The sequence below is a fragment of the Panthera onca genome, chromosome E2, assembly GCF_046562875.1.
Source record: "Panthera onca isolate mPanOnc1 chromosome E2, mPanOnc1 haplotype 2, whole genome shotgun sequence".
In the NCBI taxonomy this organism is placed as follows: domain Eukaryota; kingdom Metazoa; phylum Chordata; class Mammalia; order Carnivora; family Felidae; genus Panthera; species Panthera onca.
Genome location: NC_138353.1, coordinates 48,296,814 through 48,315,233, shown reverse-complemented (window position 1 = coordinate 48,315,233; position 18,420 = coordinate 48,296,814). Strand labels below are relative to the sequence as shown.

Sequence of the window (18,420 nt, the reverse complement as noted above, 5' to 3'; positions counted from 1 at the left end):
CATTCATACCTTATGAAGGCACAGGGAGCTACTAAGGACATCTCTGTGCCAGGCAGGTTGCTAAGCTCTCCCTGAATTCATACAGTACCTGGGAGATAAAGGGCTGTGTCATTCCCATGTTAGAGATGAGGAGACTGAGGATCAGAGAGGTTAAAGCATGTGTTGAGAAGCCAAGATTTTTGCCTCTCTATGCTACTGCCCTTGAGGCTCTGTGTCAGTTGTTGATCTGATAGCAGTATGAGTTCCACTCACTGCCGGGTAGAATAACTACATTTAAGCTTTCTCTCCCACAGCTGCCTGGGGAGTGAGCCTTGGTAGTGCTATTTTATAGATGAAGAGGGTGATTAGGGACTTCCCAGGGAACCATAGGGGAAGGGGCACACCAGGGATGAGTGGTGGTCCTTTTGACCCCCTCCCCCCCTTGCTCTACAAGTACCTTGTCAACTCCACCACACTGGATTGCAGTCAATGTGGCCCCCCTGCTTGCCTCCTTGGAGGAGCTGTCCCAGGCCCCAGTGAAGCTGTGATTCACAGACGCCAGCAGACCAGCTGGCCCGGTGGAGGCTGGGCTGGGGCCAGGTACTTTCCAGTGTCTTTCCACAGTTGGGAAACCTTTCTTGAATGACACTTCTGCAGAGGGTGCCTCCTGGTCCTCCCTGCCTTGGTTTCCCTCCTGGCCAAGAAAGGCCACTCCTCCCCTTTTCCCTGGAAATCACATAGGCAATGTAGTTTTTTTTCAATTAAATATAATTTGTCAAATTGGTTTCTGTACAACCCAGTGCTCATCCCAACAGGTGCCCTCCTCAATGCCCATCACCCACTTTCCCCTCTCCCTCACCCCCCATCAACCCTCAGTTTGTTCTCAGTATTTAAGAATCTCTTTATAGTTTGCCTCCCTCCCTCTCTGTAACCTCCCCGCCCCCAACCATGGTCTGCTGTTAAGTTTCTCCAGATCCACATAGGAGTGAAAACATACAGTATCGGTCTTTCTCTGCCTGATTTATTTCACTTAGCATAATACCTTCCAGTTCCATCCATGTTTCTGCAAATGACCAGATTTCATTGTTTCTCATTGCCAAGTAGTATTCCATTGTATATATAAACCATATCTTTTTTATCCACTTGGCAATGTAATTTTTTAAATGTTTATTTTATTTATTTTTGAGAGAGTGAGCAGGGGAGGGGCAGAGGGAGGTGGGGACAGAGGATCTGAAGCAGGCTCCATGCTGACAGCAGAGAGCCCGATACAGGACTCTAACTCATGAACCATGAGATCATGACCTGAGCCTAAGTCGGACACTTAACCAACTGAGCCACCCGGGTGCCCTGGCAATGAAATTTTTGACTATCATATTGCAGTGACAAGAGTTCTGGAACTCTTAACCCAACCCTATAAGGCATGACTCTTAACCCCAGAGGAGGAAGCTGGAGCTGGTTCAGGATCTGGGACAAACCCTGGGCCTGCAAAGCCCTTAACATTGGCTAAGTTGGGGCACCTGGGTGGCTCAGTTGGTTAAGCCTCCTCTCTTGATTGTGGCTCAGGTCATGATCTCACAGTTAATGAATTTGAGCTCTGTGTTGGGCTCTGTGCTGACAGGGTGGAGCCTTCTTTGGATTCTCTCTTCCTCCCTCTTTGCTCCTTCCCCACTCACATGCTCTCTCACAGTAAACTTTTTTTTAAAAAAAGAAAGTACAGAGAGTTGGATAAAGCCATCCCACCCCAGATACATAGTATCTCTTGTTATTAGCATGTATTACTAGTGTGGTACATTTGTTATAATTGATATTGATAACATGATTATTAACTAAAGTTCATAGTTACATGAGGGTTCCCTCTTGGTGTTGTACATTCTCTGGGTTTTGACAAATGTATAATGGCACTCTGACAATTGTGATATCCACAATTACAGTATCATACAGGATAGTTTCACTGCCTTACAAATCTTCTGTGCTCCACTTATTCTTCCCTCCCTCCCCACAACCCCTGACAACCACTGATCTTTTTACCATGTCTGTAGTTTTGCCTTTTCCAAAATGTCATGTAGTTAGAATCATACAGTATATAGCCTTTTTAGATTGGTTTCTTTCACTTAAACATACACACTTACAGGGGGTCACCTGGCTGGCTCAGTCTGTGGAATATGTGACTCTCGATGTCAGGTTTGTGAGTTCAAGCCTCATGTTGGACATAGGTTACATTAAAAGAAAAATGTTATGAAAAAACATACCCCCACAATATTTTTCAGATGTTCTCGCTGGGGCACCCAGGTGGCTCATTCGGTTGAGCATCTGACTCTTGATTTCGGCTCAGGTCATGATCTGGCAGTTCATGGGTTTGAGGCCCGTGTCCATCTCAGTGCTGACAGTGTGGGCCCTGCTTGGGATTCTTTCTCTCTTCCTCTCTCTCTCCCCTGCTCTCTCTCAAAATAGATAAATAAACTATATAAATATCTATGTATCTATTTATCTATATCTATATCTATATCTATATCTCGTGACTTTCTGCCCCTGACATGGAATAGCTCTTCATTTATTTAGGTGTTCCTTGGTTTCTTTCATCATAGCTTTATAGTTTTCATTATATAGATCTTCTACATATTTTGTTTATACCAAACTATTTCATTGTTTTGGTCCTAACATAAGTGGTATTGTGTTTTTAATTTCAAATAGGTGATATATATGCACAGGAAAAAAAAATTCAAGAGGTATAGACTGGTTTACAGCTTCCTCTCTGTATCCTATTCTTTAGGCCTCTATTTTCAACTATCCAAAGACATTCACTGATGCTAGGTTCTTTTTTTTTAAAATTTTTTTTTTTAATGTTTGTTTATTTTTGAGACAGAGAGAGACGGAGCATGAACAGGGGAGGGTCAGAGAGAGAGGGAGACACAGAATCCAAGGCAGGCTTCAGGCTCTGAGCTGTCAGCACAGAGCCTGATGCGGGGCTTGAACTCACGGATGGTGAGATCATGACCTGAGCCGAAGTCGGACGCTTAACTGACTGAGCCACCCAGGTGCCCCTGATGCTAGGTTCTTATGGGTCTTTCTAGAAATTGTATGCACATACTCAAGCTCATATGAATATTTATTACTAACTCAACAAACATTCATGAGCATTTGCTATGGGGCAAGCACAGGAGCTGGAGCCAAGAACAAAAGGAAGCCCTGCTCTCATGGAGCTTATATTCGTTATAGTTGGTACCACCAACTATAAGAACTCTTCGTGGCAGGTATTATTATCTCTGTGGGAGGGCTGAGGGCCAAAGGAGGACTCTCTGGGACAACTAAATTCTCCAAGAGCCTAAGGAGAGAAGCTGGGTCCTGCCAAGAGCTAGGGGCAGGGCTGCTCAAGGCCAGAGGAAGCAGATTCTGGAAGGGAGGGCTTCTTGCCAAGGCAGATAGGTACAGATGAGGAGGAGGTGAGGAGGAAGCTTAAGGAAGCTGCTAGACCAGTCTGGCCAGAGTCCGAGTTCCAAGAACTTGGAAATCCTGTTTCCAGGTGGCTGCATTAAAATTTTTTTTTTAAAAATATTTATTTTTGAGAGAGAGACATAGTGTGAGTGGGTGAAGGACTGAGAGAGAAGGGGGGGAGACATAGAATCTGAAGTAGACTCTAGGCTCCAAGCTGTCAGCATAGAGCCCAATGTGGATCACCGACTCATGGACCTCGAGATCATTGACCTGAGCCTAAGTCAGCCACTTAACCGACAGCCACCCAGGCGCCCTCGGTGGCTGCATTTTAATTCCTTAATTTTCTTTCCTCTCTAGCTTCTTAGACACATTCTTCTGGGGACCAGCCTAACTTTGTTTGGCTGACATGAAGAAAAAGGATTTTTATCCATATAGAGACCAACACTGCCAGGGGAGTGGCCAGGGTGTCCCCAGAGGCACAGAAGGTCAGACAGGCCTGTGATGAAGAGCCAAAGAGAGGCAGTGGGCGGCTGAGGACTGATTATCTGAGTGGCAGCTCTTGGCCAAGTTGGCTTCCCCACTTGGGTCTCCCTGTCAGGTTGGAGGTAACATTTTTTATTTTTTATTTTTTAAAATTTACATCCAAATTAGTTACCATATAGTGCAACAATGATTTCAGGAGTAGATTCCTTAGTGCCCCTTACCCATTTAGCCCATCCCCCTTCCCACAACCCATCCGGTAACCCTCTGTTTGTTGTCTATATTTATGAGTCTCTTCTGTTTTGTCCCCCTCCCTGTTTTTATATTATTTTTGTTTCCCTTCACTTATGTTCCATCTGTTTTGTGTGTTAAAGTCCTCATATGAGTGAAGTCATATGATTTTTGTTTTTCTGTGACTAATTTCACTTAGCATAATGCCCTCCAGTTCCATCCGTGTAGCTGGAAATGGCAAGATTTCATTCTTTTGATTGCTGAGTAATACTCCATTGTATATATATACCACATCTTCTTTATCCATTCATCCATCGATGGACATTTGGGCTCTTTCCATACTTTGGCTATTGTTGATAGTGCTGCTATAAACATTGGGGTACATGTGTCCCTTTGAAACAGCACACCTGTATCCCGTGGATAAATGCCTAGTAGTGCAATTGCTGGGTCATAGGGTAGTTCGATTTTTAGTTTTTTGAGGAATCTCCATCCTGTTTTCCAGAGTGGCTGCACCAGCTTGCATTTCCACCAACAATGCAAAAGAGATCCTCTTTCTCCACATCCTCGCCAACATCTGTTGTTGCCTGAGTTGTTAATGTTAGCCATTCTGACAGGTGTGGGGTGGTATCTCATTGTGGTTTTGATTTGTATTTCCCTAATGATGACTGATGTTAAGCATTTTTTCATGTGTCTGTTAGCCATCTGGATGTCTTCCTTGGAGAAGTGTCTCTTCATGTCTTTTGCCCATTTCTTCACTGGATTATTTGTTTTTTGGGTGTTGAGTTTGGTAAGTTCTTGATAGATTTTGGATACTAACCCTTTATCTCATATGTCATTTGCAAATATCTTCTCCCATTCTGTCAGTTGCCTTTTAGTTTTGCTGATTGTTTCCTTCACTGTGCAGAAGCTTTTTATTTTGATGAGGTCCCAGTGTTCATTTTTGCTTTCATTTCCCTTGCCTCCAGAGACGTGTTGAGTAAGAAGTTGCTGCGGCCAAGATCAAAGAGGTTTTTGCCTGCTTTCTCCTCGAGGAGTTTGATGGCTTCCTGTCTTACATTGAGGTCTTTCATCCATTTTGAGTTTATTTTGTGTGTGTGGTGTAAGAAAGCGGTCCAGGTTCATTCTTCTGCATGTCGCTGTCCAGTTTTCCCAGCACCACTTGCTGAAGAGACTGTCTTTTTTCCATTGGATATTCTTTCCTGCTTTGTCAAAGATTAGTTGGCCATACGTTTGGGGGTCCATTTCTGGGTTCTCTATTCTGTTCCGTTGATCTGAGTGTCTGTTCTTGTGCCAGTACCATACTGTCTTGATGATTACAGCTTTGTAGTATAGCTTGAAGTCCAGGATTGTGATGCTTCCTGCTTTGGTTTTCTTTTTCTGGCTATTTGGGGTCTTTTCTGGTTCCATACAAATTTTAGGATTGTTTGTTCTAGCTCTGTGAAAAATGCTGGTGTTATTTCGATAGGGATTGCATTGAATGTGTAGATTGCTTTGGGTAGTATCAACATTTTAACAGTATTTCTTCTTCCTATCCAGGAGAATGGAATATTTTTCCATTTTTTTGTGTCTTCTTCAATTTCTTTCATAAGTTTTCTATAGTTTTCAGTGTATGGATTTTTTCACCTCTTTGGTTAGATTTATTCCTGGGTATTTTATGGGTTTTGGTGAAATTGTAAATGGGGTCGATTCCTTGATTTCTCTTTGTGTTGCTTCATTGTTGGTGTATAGGAATGCAACTGATTTCTGTGTGTTGATTTTATATCCTGCCACTTTGCTGAATTCATGAATCAATTCTAGCAGTTTTTTGGTGGAATCTTTAGGGTTTTCCATATAGAGTATCATGTCATCTGTGAAGAGTGAACGTTTGACCTCCTCCTGGTCAATTTAGATGCCTTTTATTTCTTTGTGTTGTCTGATTGCTGAGGCTAAGACTTCCAATACTATGTTGAATGACAGTGGCGAGAGTGGACATCCCTGTCTTGTTCCTGACCTTAGGGAGAAAGCTCTCAGTTTTTCCCCAATGAGGATGATATTAGCATTGGGTTGTTCATATATGGGTTTTTATGATCTTGAGGTATGATCCTTCTATCCCTGCTTTCTTGAGGGTTTTTAGCAAGAAAGAATGCTGTATTTTGTCAAATGCTTTCTCTGCGTCTATTGAGAGGATCATATGGTTCTTGTCCTTTCTTTTATTGATGTGATGAATCACGTCAATTGTTTTGCAGATATTCAACTAGCCCTGCATCCCAGGTATAAATCCCACTTGGTTGTGGTGAATAATTTTTTTAATGTATTGTTGGATCTGGTTGGCTAATATCTTGTTGAAGATTTTTGCATCCATGTTCATCAGGGAAATTGGTCTATAGTTCTCCTTTTTAGTGGGGTCTCTGTCTGGTTTTGGAATCAAGGTAATGCTGGCTTCATAGAAAGAGTTTGGAAGTTTTCCTTCCATTTCTATTTTTTGGAACAGCTTCAAGAGAATAGGTGTTAACTCTTCCTTAAATGTTTGGTAGAATTCCCCTGGAAAGCCATCTGGTCCTGGACTCCTGTTTTTTTGGCAGATTTTTGATTACTAATTCGATTTCCTTACTGGTTATGGGTATTTTCTATTTTCTATTTCTAAAGAAATTTCTAAAGAAATTTTCTATTTCTTCCTGTTTCAGTTTTGGTAGTGTATACGTTTCTAGGAATTTGTCCATTTCTTGCAGATTACCCATTTTATTGGCATATAATTGCTCATAATATTCTATTATTATTGTTTTTATTTCTGTTGTGTTGGTGGTGATCTCTCCTCTTTCATTCTTGATTTCATTTATTTGGGTCCTTTCCTTCTTCTTTTTGATCAAACTGGCTAGTGGTTTATCAATTTTGTTAATTCTTTCAAGGAACCAGCTTCTGGTTTCATTGATCTGTTCTGCTGTTTTTTTTGGTTTTGATAGCATTAATTTCTGCCCTAATCTTTATTATTTCCTGTCTTCTGCTGGTTTTGGGTTTTATTTGCTGTTCTTTTTCCAGCTCCTTAAGGCATAAGATTAGATTGTGTATCTGAGATCTTTCTTCCTTCTTTAGGAAGGCCTGGATTACTATATACTTTCCTCTTATGACCGCCCTTGCTGCGTCCCAGAGGTTTTGGGTTGTGGTGTTATCATTTTCATTGACTTTCATATACTTTTTAATTTCCTCTTTAAGTGCTTGGTTAGCCCATTCATTCTTTAGTAGGATGTTCTTCAGTCTCCAAGTATTTGTTACCTTTCCAAATTTTTTCTTGTGGTTGATTTCAAGTTTCATAGCATTGTGGTCTGAAAATATGCACAGTATGATCTCGATCTTTTTGGACTTACTTAGGGCTGACTTGTGTCCCAGTATATGGTCTATTCTGGAGAACGTTCCATGTGCACTGGAGAAGAATGTGTATTCTGCTGCTTTATGGTGAAATGTTCTGAATATATCTGTTAAGTCCATCTGGTCCAGTGTGTCATTCAAAGTCATTGTTTCCTTGTTGATTTTTTGATTAGATGATCTGTCCATTGCTGTGTTGAAGTCTCCTACTGTTATTTATGGTATTACTATTGATGAGTTTCTTTATGTTTGTGATTAATTGATTTATATACTTGGGTGCTTCCATATTTGGGTGCTTCCACATTTGGCACATAAATGTTTACAATTGTTAGGTCTTCTTGGTCTGTAGACCCCTTGATTATTATATAATGTCCTTCTGCATCTCTTGATACAGTCTTTATTTTAAAGTCTAGATTGTCTGATATAAGTATGGCTATTCTGGCTTTCTTTTGTTAACCGTTAGCATGATCATTGGTTCTCCATCCCCTTATTTTCAATCTGAAGGTGTCTTTAGGTCTAAAGTGGGTCTCTTATAAACAGCATATAGATGGATCTTGTTTTCTTATCCATTCTGTTACCCTGTGTCTTTTGATCAGAGCATTGAGTCCATTGATGTTTAGAGTGAGTACTGAAAGATATGAATTTATTGCCATTATGATGCTTGTAGAGTTGGAGTTTCTGGTGGTATTCTCTGGTTCTTTCTAATCTTTTGTTGCTTTTGGTGTGTGTGTGTGTGTGTGTGTGTGTGTGTGTGTGTGTGTATACTTGCAGGGCTGGTTTAGTGGTCACAAACTCCTTTAATTTTTGTTTGTCTGGGAAACTTTTTATCTCTCCTTCTATTTTGAATGACAGCCTTGCTGGATAAAGAATTCTTGGCTGAATATTTTTCTGATTCAGCACACTGAATATATCCAGCCACTCCTTTCTGGCCTGCCAAGTTTCTGTGGATAGGTCTGCTGCAAACCTGATCTGTCTTCCCTTGTATGTTAGAGACTTTTTTTCCCTCGCTGCTTTCATGATTCTCTCCTTGCCTGAGTATTTTGTGAATTTGACTGTGATATGCCTTGTTGATGGTTGGTTTTTGTTGAATCTAATGGGAGTCCTCTGTGCTTCCTGGATTTTGATGTCTGTGTCTTTCCCCAGGGTAGAAAAGTTTTCCACTATGATTTGCTCACATAACCCTTCCACCCCTATCTCTCTCTCTTCCTCTTCTGGGACCCCTATGATTCTGATGTTGTTCCTTTTTAGTGAATCACTGATTTCTCTAATTCTTAAATCGTGCTCTTTTGCCTTAATCTCCCTCTTTTTTTCTGCTTCATTATTCTCTATAAGTTTGTCCTTTGTGTTGCTGATTCTCTGTTCTGCCTCATCCATCCTTGCCACTGATGCATCCATCCCTGACTACAGCTCAGTTAGAGCATTTTTAATTTCATTCTGGCTATTTTTACTTCTTTTATCTCTGCAGGAAGGGATTCTAATCTGTTTTCAACTCCAGTTAGTATACTTATTATCGTGATTCTAAATTCTGGTTCAGACATCTTGCTTGTATCTGTGTTGGTTAAATCCCTGGCTGTCATTTCTTCGTGCTCTTTCTTTTGGGGTGAATTCCTTTGTTTTGTACTTTTGAAGGGAGAAAGGAATTAATGAGGTAGAAAAATTGAAATTAAAAAAATTAAAATAAAATTAAAATTAAAAATTAAAAAAACACACAAAAATCTAATAGATGATGCTAGATCATCATGTTTTGGTCTGGGTGTGTTTTGGTCTGGGTGTTGAAAGTGGTTTGACAGATTAGAGGGAAAAAAAGGGGGGGAGAAAGGAAATTGTTTGAGATTTTGAAAAAACGAATACACTGAAATAGACTAAAATGAGATGATGGGAGTAAAAAAGAATTTGAAAAAATATACACAAAAATGAAGAATATAGTAGAAAAAAATTAAAGAACATTTTTTTTTCAATATATGAAATTTATTGTCAAATTGGTTTCCATACAACACCCAGAAAGAAAAATATTTTTAATAAAAGTTAAAAATAAATATGAGGTTTTTCATTTTCTGTATTTAAGAAAAAAGAAAAGAAACGAAAAAGAAAAAACAAAAAAGAAAAAAAGAAAAAAAAAGAAATCATTTGAAAATTTGAAAAAGTGAATACACTGTAGTAGACTAAAATAAAATGATGGAAGTAAAATAGAATTTGAAAAAAATTTATATAAAAGCAAAAAATATAGTAATAAAAATTAAATGAAAATATTTTTAATAGACATTGAAAGTAAAAATGAAATTTTTCTCTTTCTGCATTCAAGAAAAAGAAAAGAAACAAGAGAAAAAAGAAAAAGAAAGAAAAAAAGGAAATTGTTTGAAAATTTGAAAAGGTGAGTACACTGAAATAGACTAAAATAAAATGATGGAAGTACAGTAGAATTTGAAAAATTTTACACAAAAGTAAAAAATATAGTTATAAAAATTAAAGATTTTTAATAAAAATTGAAATTAAAAATGAATTTTTTTCTGTATTCAAGAAAAAAGAATTGTAAAAGAGAAAAAGAAAAAAAAAAAAAAGAAAGAAAATTGAATAGATGAACCTGCTAACAGATTGAAGTAGGGCTGAAATTGCTTCATTTTCTCCTAGAAGTCAGTCTATGTAGCCCTTTATAGTCCATAAACTAAGCCGGCGGTGAGACTTATGTTCTTGAAGAGCGAAGTTGGCCTAGTTGGGCAGGGCTCAGTGTAACAGCTCTGCTCTCCACTAGATGGCGCTGCTAGCCTACTGGGGTGGATTGTTGTGGCGCTCCTAGGTGCTTATGTGCATGCGCAGGAGTGGTGAAAATGGCGCCACCCAGCTACCCAGTCTGTTCCCCCAACGCAGATCAGCAATTGCGCACCTGTCCTCTGTCTTCAGCTCTCGTCCACTCCCCGCTTTTTCACTCTCTGTGACCAGGCCCCAGGCAGTACCTCTCTCCCATGTTTTGTCTCAGATGTGGCTGTTTTCCCCAGCCCCTTACTTCCAAAGGACTGCGGCTTTGGCCCCTTTTGCCCCTCTGCGGGAGGGTCTCACCGAGCAATGGGCAAATGAGCATTTGCTGAATATCGGCTGCACCCAGGAACGCCTGCTGGACCCTGTTGTTGCCGGCGCCCCGAGACCATGGCCAGGTGCCAGCCCGCCCCAGAAAAAGTTCGCGAGACAGTGTAGCAGCAGCGTCTCAGGGATTATGGAAAATCACAACACACATCTGGCACCAGGCTTCACTCTTAACAATCTTGCCCCAGCACCAGTGAATGTGGCCGACTTCCAGGGTCTGCTGGGACCAGGTGGCTTCAGCAGTCTCTACCAGATGTCCTTCCAGCAGTGGAACCGCTCTTCCCCGTGTGGCCCGACAACCTCCCGGACCCCACTCTGTTCCTGGGGATTTGCCCTTCCCACCAGAGTACCGCCAGCTATCGAGCTGCGGAGTTGTAGCCTTTGCGCTCCCCTTGTTTACAGTCTTAATGGAATTTAAACCCTCTCCTTTCTCCTTTCTCCCTGTTCCCTTTTTAGTTTAGTCCCTGCGGCTGTTTCCAATTTTCCACTTTCTCTCCAGCTGCTTTTGGGAAGGGGTGCTTTTCCTGTATTCTCCCCCCCCTTCCCCAGTCTCCGTCTTCTCTCCGCCCGCAAAAGCGGTTCCCTACCTTTTGCAGCTTCTCGCTCCCCAAGTTCAGCTCTCCACGCCGCTTACCTGCTGAATTCTGTGGTTCAGGTTGTGCAGATTGTTGTGTTAATCCTCCATTCAGTTTTCTAGGTGTGTAGGATGGTTTAGTGTTGGTCTGGCTGTATTTCATGGACGCGAGACACACAAAAAGCTTCCCTGCTGTCCCGCCATCTTGGCTCCTCCCCTGGAGGTAACATTTTTAGACATGGCCCTGGACTCTCTGGCATCCCACTTCCCACCTGTGCCTCAAACATTAGAGCCAGTGGATGCCCTACAGCCATATGTATGCTGCCCTGCACCCATCCCCCAGCCCTGCTAAGAATTTTTGCGTCTGGTTATTTTGTGTGTGTCATACATGTAGTAATAATAGCTCATCACTGATCAGGACGAGGGCCAGTGACTGAAATTTCATTCCCGTTTTTACACATGAAGAAATGGGCTCTGAAGCCAAATCTGTGCTTCTGCTGTAACACTACATTGCCTCTGTAGTGTCACAGAGCACCCTCTGTAGCGCTCCGGGTAGAGGCACACGCAATAGGAGTCCTTCTGTCCAACTTGGTATGTTTGTACATGCCTCACTTAAGCAGCTCAGATGCTGACCCTCTGGCTGAGCTGAGACCCTTCCCCTCTGTTTGGCTGTGGGGTAGTTCTCTGGCTCTCGACTCTCCAAATGGTGCTGCTTAGGGCCATTTTTGACTTGGTCATAGTCTTAGGACCCACCTTGTAAAGAGGAGTTACTCCTTAACAGGGTTTGACTGATTTTATGGTTCTTACTACAAATTGTCAGGTAGGGCCAATGCAGAAAAACTGCAATATTTTATCAATGAACATGTATCAGACATATGTGCCTTTTACCAAATAGAGCTCTTTAATTCCTACAGGCAGAAAGGATTCACTTACATGATGATTACATTCTATACAAACATAAGCAGTGTGTCCTTCAGCCCCTGCTTCTATTGAATGGCACCCATTTTACTGAGTAGATGATGGTTCTTTATACATTTAGATTCCCTGGAATACATGCACCAGGGAATTGCCTGGGAGGCCAGCGTCTTGAAGAGACAGTTCTTAAAAGGATCTAGGACTTTTTTCCATCTAGGCATGGTTCAAACTGCATGGGAGAACTGCCCCTCAGCCCCTTCCAGGCACATGAGCCTCCATTAGACCCCCCCCCCCCCCCGCCTTAGAGGTTATCTTCCTTTGTCACGGGGCTTACGGGGCGATGGTTGGTATGTTGGTACTCTTGCCTCCAGCTTCTGCCTTTCACTCATCTTGCACATCAGTGCTCCCTAAATTAACGTTCTTATCAGGTCATTCCCCTGCTCAAGAATCTGCACTGGGTCCCTGCTGCCTGTCACATCAATAACTGCTTGGCTTTCAAGACCACCTGTAGTGTAGCCTTGTCTTGCCTGTTCAGCGTAGATTCCCATTACATCCCAACACAGCTTCTTTGCTCCAGATGAATAACCTTCCCTTTGCTGTCCAGAGTATCTGCTACGCGGGCCTCTTCTCCATGCCTTGTTCACTTTATCCCCACTTCTCCCTCCTCAGTGTCTTTTCTCTTCCCCATTATCTACCCTTCATCCTATAGCCTAATTATCTATCCCCTTTCCTTGCATGAAGCCTCCTTTGACCAGCAGGCCAACTCCAGTACATTTCTTCTCCAAACACCTATGATGTTTATTGTTCACACCATAGAGACTGGCCTTTAACTATTCTGCAGATGTTCTTTTGGCCCGCTTCCAAGATCACCACCTAGACTGTGATTTCTATAAGAGCAGGGAACTGAATACCCCATAGTGTAGAATGGGCATATATCAGTGCCTGAATACTAGCCATCAGCAGTCAGGCATTGCGCATGGAAATATTCTGTAACCCTCAGGCAAAAAAGCAAGTCAACAACAGGGCTCTTAGTGTTACCATATTCTATAGATTGCAAAATACACGTTTCTCTCACTTATCACATTTTAACATCTCCTTTGGAATCAGGATCAATGGCATATCATGATATAATTGATAGTTCAGTTCCTCTTCTTTGTTTCTTAGTGGAATATAAAATATTGGTGCATTTTGCAGTCAGTTGTGCATTAGACTTGATGAAAAGCACTGACTTGATGGTTACTTACTGGTTGATGTGAGAATCTGTTGATAGCTGTTTCTGGATTGGACCTGGGAGAAAGCATTTAGGAGAAGTGAGGGGATGTTGGATGTTTTATTGGGCCCAGAAGCTTCCTGAATCTGAATTGATTCACCTCTTCCTCTCCTCCATTCTCGTGTTCCCTGTGTGTGCTGCTTCAGAGACTGATTCCTCACTAATTGGAATCTTAGCATCACCAGCCCTGGTGGGGTGGTGGGCCAAGAGGCTGTCTTCCCTCTCCTGTGAGGAGCCTTCACATGGGCTTGGCAGAACCAAGGTGTCTCTGACTAGCCAGCTCAGCTGCTCAGCTCTGAAGGCAAGAAAGCTGAGCTCCCAGCCCTGAGTAAAGCCAGACTGGGAGGGATTAGGGGAGACTGAGGGCAAGGACCACAGCCTCTGAGGAAGCACAGAGGGCCAACCCATCCATGGTGACGAGGAATGGCTCCTTTCTAGGCCCATCGGCCCTGAGCTCTGGCCGGAGTGGCCTGCCCTGACCAGCTCAAGTCATGCATACAGACTCTGGGTTCTGAGTTTGAAGTTGCAGGGTGCTCAGGTCACTCTGCCCCCCTCCAGATCCTCATGGGCTCCATCCCCTGAAGCAGCTTCTCTTGGCCCCACAGGCAGTCTCCTCTAGCAGCATAAAGCTGCTTGGCAGGGGAATGTGGTCTTTTCCTTTTGTTTGCAGACCATCCCCTAATGCAGAGTTATCAGCAAGAGCTTTGGGGCCGGACGTAGTTAGATTTGATTACTTCCTCTCCTATTTGTTACCAGGTGACCTTGGGCAAGTTGCCAAACTTTCTGAGATTTGGTTTCCTCTTTTTTTTTTTTTTTTTTTTTTTGGTAGATGGCAATTTTAATAATAGCAAGGGGAACTTCTATATGAAAGCTGGTCTTTTTTTTTTTTTTTTTTTTTTTTTTTTTATGCGTGCATTCTTTTTTTTTCTTTAAATCCAGTATAGTCAACACACAGTGTTAATATTAGTTTCAGGTGTACAATATATAGTGATTCAACAATTGATACATCACTCACTGCTCATCTCAATAAGTGTACTCTTAATCCCCTTCATGTATTTCCCCCATCCCCCTACCCACCTCCCTTGGTAACCATCAGTGTGGTTTCTTCATCTTTAAAATGAGGGTGAGAATTCTAACTCTGGTGTGTGTGTGTGTGTGTGTGTGTGTGTGTGTGTGTTTGCATATGTAGGGATTAAGTGACAAAAGTAACTAACATTAGCCACTATTATTATCATCGTTGTCCCATTGAAGGTAGTCCCAGCTCCATCCTATGGGCCTTGCCCAACATTATCATTGCAAGTTTTATGGGCCTCACACATCCCTGAACCAGAGGCAGCACCATCTCCATGGCCCTCCCCCAATCCTGACAGAGAGTTCTGGCTGTTTTTCCCTCATTCTCCTGGGTTTCACCGAGAATTCCTTGTGTGTCCACTGGGGGCTGTGCCTGGTGAATACTAGAGCTCTAGTTCCAGGGGAGAAATAAGGCAGGAGGCATGAAAAGTTCAAGGCTAAAATAACTCATGCAAGGAGAAAGAAATATAAGGGAGATTCCTTTTCATTAAGATGGAGGATTTGATAGTTTGTGGGGAAAAAACTCTCTAAAACATCTGGAAACTTAGGATAGAAAACAGTCGACATGCTTTTTATGCATAGCTGCATGGAAATAGGATAGCCCTTGGAGAAGAGACATAAAGGGAAGTTGACAGCCTGTCTGGGCAGGGAGTGAGATAGCTTTGCCTGCTCTGAGCATCTTTTGCTGGTCCGGATAAGGCAGGGATTTGCGTCTGAATAGCCATAGGGACAACGGACACAGTTTTGATCTTATATGAAGCAGAGAGGTAGAACTGTGACTCCCACATACATCTGGGACCCTTCAGGGTTTAAACTTCCAATGAAAGGCCAGAAAAAATACACTCACCTTCAAAGGCAGCGAGCAGGAAGCTCTTCTAACCTGGCCCGGGTTTGGTTGGGGAAGGCCTCTTCTGAGAAATTTATAACCACACTCCTGCCCTCTTTTGAATTTGCGATCCAACTTACACTACTCATGTGATTCTAGAGTCTCTAGGCCAGGAAATTCTAGGCTGGAAAATTCATAGGGACAGAAAGTAGAATGGTGGTTGCCTAGGGATGAGGCGAGGAGGAAATAGGGAGTTGTTTAAAGTTGCTAGGGTTTCTGCTTCCCAAGATGAAGAGTCTTCGAGGTTGGTGGCACAATATGAAAGTACTGAACACCGTAGAACTGTGTGCTTAAAAAAAAAAAAAAATGGTTAGGATGGGAAATTTTATATTAGGTATATTTTGCTACAATAAAAAAGTGATTTCGGACTGATAACTTGGGGATACCTTGCAGAAGCAAAAGCAGAACCTCTTCAGAGGGGGGATACACCTTCAACCCAACTTGCTTGTTGAACTTGAGCAAAAAAGCCCAAGTTACAAAATGCACTAGGAAACCAGCAACCAGGAGGGAGTAGGCAGCAAGAACAAAAAAGAGAGCTAGAGGATCAATGTCCCCAGAATGTTACTGTGGAATTATTCATAATGTCAAAAAAAAAAAAAAACCACCCAAAACAAAACCCACCACCACAACAACGGCTGGAAACAAAGCAGAGTCCCTCTGGCAGGAAATTTTGCGTAGCCATTAAAAGATTCAGAAGGCTTTACCTGAGGGATTTGATTATTGAGTGAGAAAAATAAGAAATGGTCATGGGTGCTATTATGATCCCAGTTTTTGCAAAGCAACCCCATAGCAAGCAAAACGTGACCCCAACCCCACACTTGTATATATGTGTGTATTTTTCTAACAGATAGGTGAGCATGAAAAAGGGAGTGAAGGCTGCCCATCAGGGCTGCTTGTTAGGGCTGCAGGCGAAGGAAGGGAGAAGGGAGAAGGAAGAAGAGGTGGAAAAAAAAGAGAGATTTCAAGACTGTCCTGAAAATATCTATAATGCTCAGCCCTCAGCATGCCTGTTATAAATCCTACTGATGGAGGATGATATCTGAATGTGAGTGATTGTGTCTAGAGGATAAAAGAAATTATAATACTGACTTGCAGATTTGCCTATTGTGAAGAAGGAAGACAAGTTACATGGATCTGGTTATTTGATTTTATTAGGACAAACGATCAAACTTCCTCTATGTGTATGTATGTCCACATATATTAGTGTAAACGAGGAGAAAGATGCGGAGGGCTGGGTGTTGACACCAGTAATACCATAAAGGAGAGAAGGAGGGGAAGGAAGTGCAAGAGAAAGATATCAGATCTGGTGTCTTTATAAGAAGAGAGACACAGAGACACAAATATAGACATCTTTGTATTGTGTTGTTTTATTCGTGGCAACAAACTTACATTGATTTGAAATATGACAAATCAGGACAATTAAACAAATGAGTGAGCCAATGAAAAACTTTCACACCTTGCTTTTAAGAATGTCAAGTGTCTGATCTCCTGGGAGGGCCCTTTTGCAATAGTTTACAAGAATGTAAAAGTACCTGCCTCTACCTATGTACTTCCCCCCCCCCCCGGGGGGAGGGGGAGGGAGGGCACCCAGCTGTCTGTACAGACAGTCATTGCTGCACTATCTGTGGAAGTTTCATGATTGGAAATGGCCTAAATGTTGAACAGAAGACAGATTATTTAGTCACAGTCTATATACACTGGAATACTTCCACAGTTTATAGAAAAAAAGAAGGGAGACAGTGCCACTGTCTTCTAGACAGGTTGAGTGAGAAAAGCAAGGTACAGAACAACATTCTGTTAACTTGCTAGGGCTGCAGGGGGTGACTGAAAACGGGCATGTTCTCTCTCACCTGTTTGGGAGGCCAAAAGTGTGAGATCAAGGGCCATGCTCCCTCTGAAGGCTTGGGAATGGGGGCGGGGGTGGTCCTTCCTGGCCTCTTCCTAGATTCTAGTGGCTCTTGAAGTCCTTGGCTTTCTTTGGCTTGTGGATGCATCACTGTAGTTATGCCTGTTATCTTGTGTGTGTATATCTCTCCTTAGAAGGACTTCCCTCACTGGATTTAGGGCCCCTCCTCAATCGAGCATGACCTCATCTTAACTCATTATATCTGTGAGGACCCTGTTTCCAAGTAAGGTCAAATTCTGAAGTTCTGGGTGGACAAGACCTTTGGGGAGCCACTCTTCAACACACTTGAAGCACTTGTGATGTCTTAGTGTTGGATTAAAAAAGAGAGAGAGAGAGATATGTTTGTTTATGTTGGACACTCTGGAATGGTAGGAGGAGGCTGAGGCTGTGGAAAGTGTACCTGTGAGATGTCTCTGGAAGAAAGCATGTGAAGTTCAGAAGTAGGACCATGACAGAAAAGGGAGGGAAGAGGATTTCAGTTGGAGCCCCTTCAGTCTAAGTTTGGCCTTAAGGCCCACTGTGGGAAAGGCTGGTGAGTTGGGGTAAGGAGGAAGGAAGCTGGGGGTGCTGGTAGAACGATGGCTTATCCCCTGTGCCTTCCTGTTGAGGACAGATGGGCCTGAATGCCAGCCTCTGGGCCCCTTCTGATAACAACAAAGTTTTGAAAGTTCTGGAATAACCTTCCTTGCCTAGTCTGGGTCCCCTCATGGTTCTGTTTCTCATTTGTTAGAAGGGTGGTGAAGGCCTCTTCGGGTTCCTGCTCCCAGAAGCCTGCCAACCCCTCCCTGGTCTGTGCTGCTTGCTGAGGCACCTGCTGCCTTCTCTCACCAGCCTGCTCTGTGACCATGCCTCCCCCTCAGTGTGAGCTGCTCCAGGCTGGGGCTCGTAGCTTTTCATCTGGGTGTGCAAAGCCCTGGGCACACGGGAGAGGCTCCATTACAAATGCTGCACGTGGAACAGAATTTAACCCTGATGTAGAGACTTCAGAACCTGTTTTAAAAGTTTCATGTTCTTTTCAAAAAAATGTTTTTTAATATGTTTTTTAATGTTTACTCATTTTTTTGAGAGAGAGATAGCAGGGGGCTCAGTCCCGTTGTGGGGCTCGGTTCCATGAACAGTGAGATCCCGACTTACGCTGCAATCAAAAATCAGATGCTTAACCATTTGAACTACCCAGGCCCCAAGTTTCATGTTCTTACACAAGGAAGCATAGACATGAGTGGGGTTCATGGTGGAACCAGTCCTTTGTCAGACTGGGC

The 18,420-nt window shown here is 42.6% G+C and overlaps 1 protein-coding gene and 1 long non-coding RNA gene across 3 annotated transcripts in view; one reads left to right on the top strand and one right to left on the bottom strand.

Annotated features, from left to right (window-relative positions):
• Positions 1-18,420, top strand: part of IL34 (interleukin 34) — a 76,034-nt gene that overhangs the window by 8,116 nt on the left and 49,498 nt on the right. Inside the window, exon 2 of one of the 2 annotated variants that reach the window (XM_060650186.2) lies at positions 9,764-9,832. The exons of the other annotated variant lie outside the window; for it this stretch is intronic. The gene's annotated coding sequence lies outside the window, so the exon portion shown is untranslated. The remainder of the gene's footprint in view (positions 1-9,763; positions 9,833-18,420) is intronic. 2 annotated transcript variants of the gene reach the window in all.
• Positions 13,055-15,329, bottom strand: LOC132690168 (uncharacterized). The gene is made up of 2 exons (XR_009615285.2): positions 15,217-15,329; positions 13,055-13,315 (listed from the first exon to the last, which is right to left on the bottom strand). It is a non-coding gene; the product is annotated as an uncharacterized LOC132690168 (long non-coding RNA).